Genomic DNA, 8,732 nt, shown 5'->3' with positions numbered 1-8,732 from the left:
AAAGACTTTGAATGTTCCTCTCAAACCCCATCATTCCTTCATCAAAGAATCGTTATAGTAAATAAAGCCAAGGTAAAATATTGAGTTGCATTTACCGCACATTTTTCTCACGCACATCCATTATAAAGAATATTGATTTTATGTTTCCTCGGTATTTTCAATGAACACTATCCCTGAGGTTAATTTTTTATACATGTTGCCTTTTTTCTGCAGTTTTTTTTTTTTTTTCAAAAGTTATTATTATTGCCTAGGAGGCATCCTTATCTGATGCCCAAACCACCTCAACTGACACCTTTCAATACGAAGGAGCAGCAGCTACTCCTGAAGAGGTTCTCCTGAAAGTGTGCCTCTGAGGGGCACACTTACGTAATAATACAGCCTACGTAATAATAATAATAATAATAATAATTACTATTATTATTCGAGGTAAACACTATTTCTTTTTTCAAAGAACAGCTTGATGCAATCTTTCAAAACAATATCTTAGGAGCATGCTCAATTATGTATATATATATATATATATATATATATATAATTGAGCATGCTTCTGAGAGCACTGTCGCCTCACAGCAAGAAGGTACTGGGTTTGAATCCTGGCCTGGGCCTTTCTGTGTGGAGTCTGCATGTTCTCCCCGTGTCCGTGTGGGTTTCCTCTGGGTACTCCGGTTTCCTCCCACGGTCCAAAGACATGTAGATAGGCTAATTAGAGACTCTAAATTTCTCATAGGTATGAGTGTGTGAGTGAACTGTGAGTGAATGGTGTATGTGCCCTGCGATAGATTGGCGGCCTGTCCAGGGTGTATTCCTGCCTCTTGCCCAATGCATGCTGGGATAGGCTCCAGAATACGCGACCCTGTCTAGGATAAGCGGGTATAGATAATGGATGGATGGATATACCAGAGGCGTCACAAGGGGGCCGGACCGCACCGGATGACACCATCAGAGGGGGGGTGACACCGAAATGACTGACAATAAATTTTTTGTGCAGTGTTTTGTGTAGCGATGGGTTGAAACAGCTAATTTCTCTGATGCGGTTGATTTAATTAGCGGTATTAATGTGACGAGAAGCGATTTGTCGTTTGAATGCATAACCCTGGTCGACAACATCCCACAGCACCCCCCCCCCGGGTCAACAACATCGGGTGACACTAACCCTAGTGACGCCACTGGGGTATACATATATACAGTCCCGTGAAAAAGTCCCGTTGAATCTAAATCGTACTCATATGTAAAGTAGTCTTCACACAGTTTCTACAAGCACACTTTTCCACGATTAAAGGAAATTTCAGAAGACATGTGAAAAAGATATTGAAATATATTGGTTTGGAAAGGGTTACAAAGCTGCTTAGGCTCTTGGGACTCCACCGAACCGCAATGCGAGTCATTATCACCAAATGGAGAACACTTGGAACAGTGGTGAATCTTCCCAAGAGTGACCGGCCTGCCTTAATTTCTTCAAAGGCACAGTGAGAACTCATCCAAGAAGTCACATAAGATCGGAGAAAAATATCCAAAGAACTGCAGGCCTCTCTAACGTCAGCTATCTACAGTGTTCACAACTCCACAATAAAAAATAAAAAAAAAGAGATTGGGCAAAGATGGGCTTCATGAGATAGTAGCAAGGCGGAAACCACTTCTAATCAAGAGAAACATCAATGCTCCGCTCACATTTGCAAAAGCACCAAGATGACTTTTGGGATAATGTTCTATAGACAGATGAGTCAAAAATTGAATGTTTTGGATGACATGGGCCCATTCTGGTGTAAAGCAAATACAGTATTTCACGGTAAGAACATACCAACATTCAAGCATGACGGTGATGGAGTGATCGCATGGGGATGCTTTGGTGCCTCAGGAACCTGGACAACTAACCATTATCTGAGGACCATGAATTCTGCTCTGTACCAGAAAATTAATTAGGAGAATGTTTGGTCATCTGTGTGTGAGCTGAAGCTGAAGTGTAATATGGTTAGCAGCAAGACAATGATCCAAAACATAAAAGCAATTCCTCATCTGAATGGCAGAAAAGAAACTAAATTAAAGCTTTGATGTGTCCTAGTCAAAATCCTGACTCGAACACGATAGAGATGCTGTGGTAGGACCTGAAACAAGTAGCTCATGCTTGAAAAGCTACCAAATTGTTTGTAAGTGGGAAATAGCTTTTTCACATGGGTGATATGGGTGTTTGATAACTTTTGTCATGAAATAAAGTAAATAATTTTACAAATATGTTTTGTGTTTACTCAGGTTCCCTTTGTCTAATATTACATTTTGTCTAAAGATCATAAACCACTCAGTATAGCAAATATACAATAATAGAGGAAACCAGGAAGAGGCAAATGCTTTTTTCACGGAACTGTATTTTATTTTTTATTTTTTTTCAGAAACAGCTCTTGAGGCGCCTTCGGACAGACATCTGACATTTCACTGACGTAAAAGCTGCCTGCCCTTCCCTCGGCGTGACCAGGAGAACGCTGGACTCCAGGCATCGCGAAAAACACTTTTCGATGACTGTAGGCCACAGGCCTGGCGAACACCCTGCTCCAGCACCCTGCCACCAAGGGCCGAACGTAAACAAGAGAGAGAAAAACAAGTTGCCAACAAAACCCCTCTGCTCGGCAGGAGCCGCAAGGGTGCGAGCGGGTTCTGAAAGCCGACGAGACAAAGGTAGCGGCGCTGGCGCTGCCTTCCAGATCTTCCATGTGACAAGAAAATGACATGGAAATAAAGGAGGAACGTAAAAAGGGGGAGAGAAAAAAGATAGGATGGACAGTGAAGAAACAAGGGAGAGAAAGAAAAGAGAGAGAAAAAAAGTGGAAAGGTCTATAATCCTGGAATAGTGGTAGTCGAACATCTCCATGGTAACAGGCACAAAGGCCTGTGGTTTCCTATTGATGGCTAATTGTATTCTTCACAGCTCTTTTGTTAATTGTTGTCTGCCCAGCTCCCACTTCCTGCTGGGTTTTTTTAACACAAAGGCAGGAACAGAGGGGATTAGAAATGGCACATCGGCTTTAGACTCTCACCCGGCGCTACGGAGACTCGCTGTGCTGCACAGGCGGGAAAGCGAGAGAAAGACATAAAACGGGTCGTTAACACTTTGAGGACTGGCACACACCTGACCGCCTCGCGCGGATCTCTCCGCTGAGAACGCGAACTCGCGGTTTTAACGGTTAAATCACAATGTTTGTCTGAATGTGGAGGACGTTTTTTTAGTGCGTCCTTTCTTGGAATATGTGGAGGTTTGGCCTTGCAGTGTCTGAAACATGTCTCTAAATGAAGTGGTCTTGTCCTTCAGTTTAATCATTAGCTCTGGGTAGTGCAATAAGTTATAGAATTATGCAATTCATTGTCAGCTGATCCATGTAAAACTTTTAAATGGGAAAGAATGGCCCCTTTTCCGAAAAAAAAAAACAAAAAAACTTCTGTATTCTTCAGAAAAGTATTGGACATAATCTCTCTCTCTCTCTCTCTCTCTCTCTCTCTATATATATATATATATATATATATATATATATATATATATATAGTTGTGCATACCTGTTTGTGTGTATTCTTACTGTATTCGTCTGCAGTTTATAGACATGCGCTGTAACATGATTTCAGTGTTTATAAAGACTTTTGATTAATTGTCGATTGATAAAAATTGAATTGTTCTGCGAGCCATATTCGTTAGGGGCTGTTTCCCGTGGTGATGCTAATTCCCCAAAAGCCACCTGAAATCTGACGCGGACATTTGGGTCGAACCTTTAAATGAATTTAAAGCTGCGTCGACTGGAAAAAGACCTGCCCCTTTAAGTGGGAGGTGAATGGCAGGGACACAGAATGTTGGAAACAAAATACCAGAAAGTCAGGGAGAGACTGCAGGGAATTGACGGTGTGTTGATAGCTTACATTGGTTTACTTTAATCATTGCTGTTGTTGCATTATAGGTTGACTATCTGACATAGTCGTACTTTAGTGACTCTGCGACATACAAGTGTTTAGTGGAACAACGCTTCCAGTGCTGTGAAATAACAAATTGCCCATTCAAAAAACAGGAGAGGAAAAAAGTCCGCACAGAACGGGTTTCCCTGGAGTGGTAAGTTCAAGCGTGAACTGGGCTGCAGATTTCATTTGAAAACGTTTCAGTGTATGAACGATTTGGTAAACAACCTTAGTGCTCGGGCTTAATGTACGATATTAGATCAAGGTACAGTTTAAATTCGCTCCAGTGATTTATAGTGAGCCATCTAGTTTGGTATTATGACGATTACTTCCGATGCATTGCTACTTCAACTAACTTCGCGTGATCGTGGCAGGCTATCCGTAATTACCAACATCAGTCTGCCATCAGTAGTATCTAGGTAGCTTGCCAATACCAAGTGTGCAAAACGAAGCTGACTTGTTTTAATTGCCATCCGAAATAGGTTCAAGTATATTATATGTGATGCAGCGATTTCGATCACTATAGTTACGCGCCGTGCGCCGCGTGGTTTCTCGAAAGTAATTCAACTTTTAATATGGAACGCCTGTGTTCATACATTTACATTTCAGATAACCGTACAATTTGCTCGTCGTTAGATATTTATCTGAGTATTTTAGGATGAACCTGTCATTGTTTAAACTTAAATTATTTGTGCAAGGAAATGTTGCCACCACAGTGTGTGATTTAATATTTTAGTATATTTGGCATAGCAGCGCAAGTTTTAAAGCGGGTTTCATGTGGGCTCGTTTGACAAGTTCGCTGAAGTCACTTGTCAAAGTGAATGTCAGCGCCACCGTCGTAGCCTGTAGTCACTGTTGCAGTGAAATGTAGCCATTTGCAACACATTTCGTCTTTTCAGCTAGGTTTAGGGCAAGTAGCATAGCCTGCGCTGCTATTAGACTAATAGAACCTACGCCTGCCATGAGGGCTGATGGTAAGGGGTGTTTTAACGAACGCAGACGTGCACAGCGTAAATCCAGTCCTTGAGCTTAGCTAAAGGGAGCGCGAGGCCAGTGGTCCACGCTCGTTAATGGTCCACAGGTTTCCCATATAAAAGTAGGGGGTCTGACGGGGCTTTGGGGTCATTTTAAAGACACGTTCGCTCTCACTGTATATAGCCTACTGTTCTCATCTGTTTGGATCTTTGGAAGACTGTTCGATTTGTCTAGAGCAGGAGTCAATGAAAATTGAAAACAGGTGGGCTGTGTGTTTGTGTGTGTGTGTGTGTGTGTGTGGTGGGTTGGGGGTGATTGGTAGCAAGATTGTTCTATTTGATGCGTGACCCCAGTGACAACAATGCACTCCTGTCGGTGTCTGGCAAATGACTCCAAGCACCTGAGTCTCGCGCTTCCATTGTTGCCGACCATGTCGTCGGCTCATTAAAAGGGAAGTTGGCAAAGTGGCCGCAAGTGTTGGCTTCACAGTCACTGGCTGTGCACAAAGCCGGCTGTCAGTGGGGAGTCCCTGACCTTTTCTCCATCACTCTCCTTCTCCGTCTCTCGGTCCTCCGTTGCGCCTCGTTCTCGACGTCGCCTGAAAGCGGAGACCGCAGTAATATTAAGTATGCTGGCATAGTGGCTTGCTGAAGCGGGACCTCGGGACCCTCCTCCAAGATCAATCGCCGCCTTTGTTGAGCGGGATGAATAGGAAATGCCCCCTCTGCCTGTCTCTGTGAGAGACTGTGACAGACCGCGTCCGTACTGTTCGACCCAGCCCTGTGCACGACGGCACAATTTAGCAGTTGCTGTAGCACGCGCGCGTTCTAGGTGACTCCCGACCTGTCTGTTATTCGTATCACCGATTTATTGTGGCTTCGGCCTTTCATCTGTAGTTGCATAAATTATAACGGACGCAATGTTTATAGAAACTTAATTAAAATTCAGTACAAATGTACACAACCCAAGCTCCTTCCTCATTTTCCTTGCATGCTCATTTATGTCTGAATCTGTAATCAAAGTGAAATTCTGTATTTTAGTAACTGCCAAGAAAATAAATAGACCTTTTCATTCCTTGGTCTGCCTGGAATAAACTGGCCTGACCTACAAGTGTGCCGATGATATGTTTGCGGCTCGGATGTTGCTGTGTTTTTTAACGGCTCCCTTACAGCCTGTGGTACGGCCGTATTTTACAGTTTGGCCATTCAGTATGACCCCCGTAAAGTAGTTCAGGGACCTTTGAAGTAGCCTATCCTGTCGCACGGGTTTGCAGTTAGTTTACTGGACGCTATATTGCAGTGAGTAAATATTCAGCTAGGATTGAAAGTCAGCCTTGACTGTGCCATCAGTGCAGTAAGCATCTTTTACTGTGTTCTGCCGTTCGCTGGATTCCGTGCATGGCATACGCTCACCTGCGCAGGTACTCGCACAGGTAACTCTGTGCGTCCTGTGTCGTTTTATGGAGAAAGACACGTCGCTTAAGATTGTGTGAGAATTGCTGGTGATAAGGCATGTTTTCTGTGGCGTCTTCTTCGTGGTTGTTGTCCTTCTCGTTGTACGCCTTTGGAGCTGGGGACCTAATTGGGTGAGTGCAGCCCTGGCTCTTTGGCCTAGCTTCCCCAGGCTGATGGGGATTGCTGCTGGCCATTGCGCCAGTAAGTCTCACTGACTGATCGAGAAGAAGAAGAAAAAAGAATAAGGGTGTTTTGCAATCATTCTAATTTTTTTAAGAGCTTGCCCAAAGTGCCCTGCGCCCCCCCCCCCCCCCCTTTTTTCCATTGATAGTGAGGTACATTTGTGGTTCTGCTGCTCAAACAGTGAAACAAGGCCTCACTCATCAAATACAGCTGAACATGTTTCTTCCTGAAAGAACAAACGCTTAATGCAGTTTTTTTGTGTGCCTGTCTTCAAAACAGTATAAGAGAGAAAAGATATCTTCCCTTGATCATATTTTATTACATTTTTTGCATGAAAGAGTCACCGAATGATGTGAATGAGATCACAGAGAAAAAGAGCCACATTTATTAAATGGTTTCCTAAAATAGCCAACATTTATTTTCTAGATATGGGTCCTGTCCCCCCCTCTTCCAGCTTGTGGTCTTTGTAGATCTGAGTTGGTGAGTAACATGTTATCTTTATGTGAAATTTCTAATCAGTTAACGGGGATAAATGTACTTGTCACACAAAATGCACGTCTTTGTGACTGTGCAGCTAACGTGCTGTGAATGGTCTTCTGTAAGAGTGTGATGATAAATGATTGCATTGTTAGAGAAATATAATTAGCTCTAGTGTATTTATTCAATTTTAAGCTCAGATTTTGCTCAGTGGTCCCGCTGCTGTTGTAAGGTTACGTGGCAGCGTGAATTGGCTGGACATTTCAGCGAAACAAAGTAATGAGCTTCAGCTCAATTTGACTTGAAGCGTGTGTGGGACCAATAGCCGATTTAGCCAGGTTCTTCTCGGGTTTTACTTTGTCGTAAAAACCACCCTGGTGACTTTTTGAACAAGCTTGCTTGTGTCGAGTCCTTCTGAGATGTTGAGAGTCTGTGCCTAATGATTTTTTTCCTTTTATCATGTCCCTGAAAAGAGATTAAACATATGTGTACTCCACTACGTGTTCTTACTTGCTTATTTTGCACACCCTAATTGTGCCTTTATGTGGGAGAAGCAAGGTCTCAAATGTATTTATTTATTTATTAATTTTTTAAAAGTGACGCATAGTATTGGTGTGGCTCATACTCGGTAGCTTAACAACTTAGTATACAAAGGTGTAAAGAGAACAAATAGTTTGGCCAATTGAATATTTCATCACGAAAATACTAATCAGTTGCTTAAATTCAGGCTTCGGTGTTAATTATTTAACAAAACAAAAGCAACAAATGTGGGAGGGGGAAAAAGTTGAATTAATGGTATTTTAATTATGATTTCTTTCTCCATGTGACAGTGAATGTGGGCTGCTTGCTGAGTTATTTACACTGAATGAACTCCAGACTCTTGAAACTTGGGGTGAAGGAGGAATTGTTGTCCTCAGTAGGCATATGCTATTCAGATGTCTGATAATCTGAGGGTGAGCATGCTCAGTGGAAAAGAGAATACTCTTAGTTGAAAGCGCGGCTTAAATGTAGTCAGTGTGCGAAGCAACAACGAAAATAACAAACTTGATATGATAAGAAGCGTCCGCGTTATCTCTCTTATCGTTCATTTCCTGGCTCACTAACGGCAAACAAATGTGGGCTGATAGAAATCGCTTTTTTATAAAATAGTTTAAAATATAAAGTTTTTCTCCCATCTGTGGTTTCGTGCGAAGTGCTGAGGACGTCAAATCGTCACAGATTTCAGCTTTGATAAAAAAAATTTTTTTAAATGCGAAAGAAAGAACTGGCACCCCCCCCCCCCCCCCCACGCCCCAGACCAAACCCATCACTCCTGTGTACACATCATCAACCCACCACCCCCTATATGACCTGAACCGGAAATCAGAAACAGTGCCATAATAATGGAACACAAGTCTTTAGATACCTTTCCAGTGACCGGCAGAGGACCAATACATCTCTAGAACAACTCTGCTTCATTGTTCTGCAGACTTTCTCTCCGTCACATATCAGGAGGTGAGGACATTTGTCTCATTTTATAAAATCCTTCAATGACAAATTAAGTTGTTAACGATATAGCCTTTATTCTTTTTTATTTATTTTTTTACCAGTTTTCCTGTCCGTGAATGAATTTTCTCTATTTAATGGTATTAAACATGTATTTGCTGCCGTTGGAATTTCACAGTTAACTTCCCTGTGTATAGCTTACCGTCAGCATTTTTTTTTCTTCTGCTGGAA

The 8,732-nt window shown here is 42.4% G+C and overlaps 1 protein-coding gene across 7 annotated transcripts in view; it reads left to right on the top strand.

Moving 5' to 3' along the window:
• The first annotated feature begins 3,816 nt into the window (after positions 1-3,816).
• LOC118210490 (transcription factor SOX-13-like) overlaps positions 3,817-8,732 on the top strand; it is a 35,964-nt gene continuing 31,048 nt past the window's right edge. For 4 of the 7 annotated variants that reach the window (XM_035386693.1, XM_035386692.1, XM_035386691.1 and 1 more), the window contains exon 1: positions 3,818-4,081. The gene's annotated coding sequence lies outside the window, so the exon portion shown is untranslated. Of the gene's footprint in view, positions 4,082-6,965; positions 7,020-8,385; positions 8,511-8,732 lie in introns of those variants that run through there. The other 3 variants (XM_035386688.1, XM_035386690.1, XM_035386689.1) reach the window with 3 other exon arrangements.

This window comes from Anguilla anguilla, chromosome 13 (assembly GCF_013347855.1).
Source record: "Anguilla anguilla isolate fAngAng1 chromosome 13, fAngAng1.pri, whole genome shotgun sequence".
NCBI lineage: Eukaryota > Metazoa > Chordata > Actinopteri > Anguilliformes > Anguillidae > Anguilla > Anguilla anguilla.
This window is presented reverse-complemented; position numbering and strand designations above follow the sequence as displayed.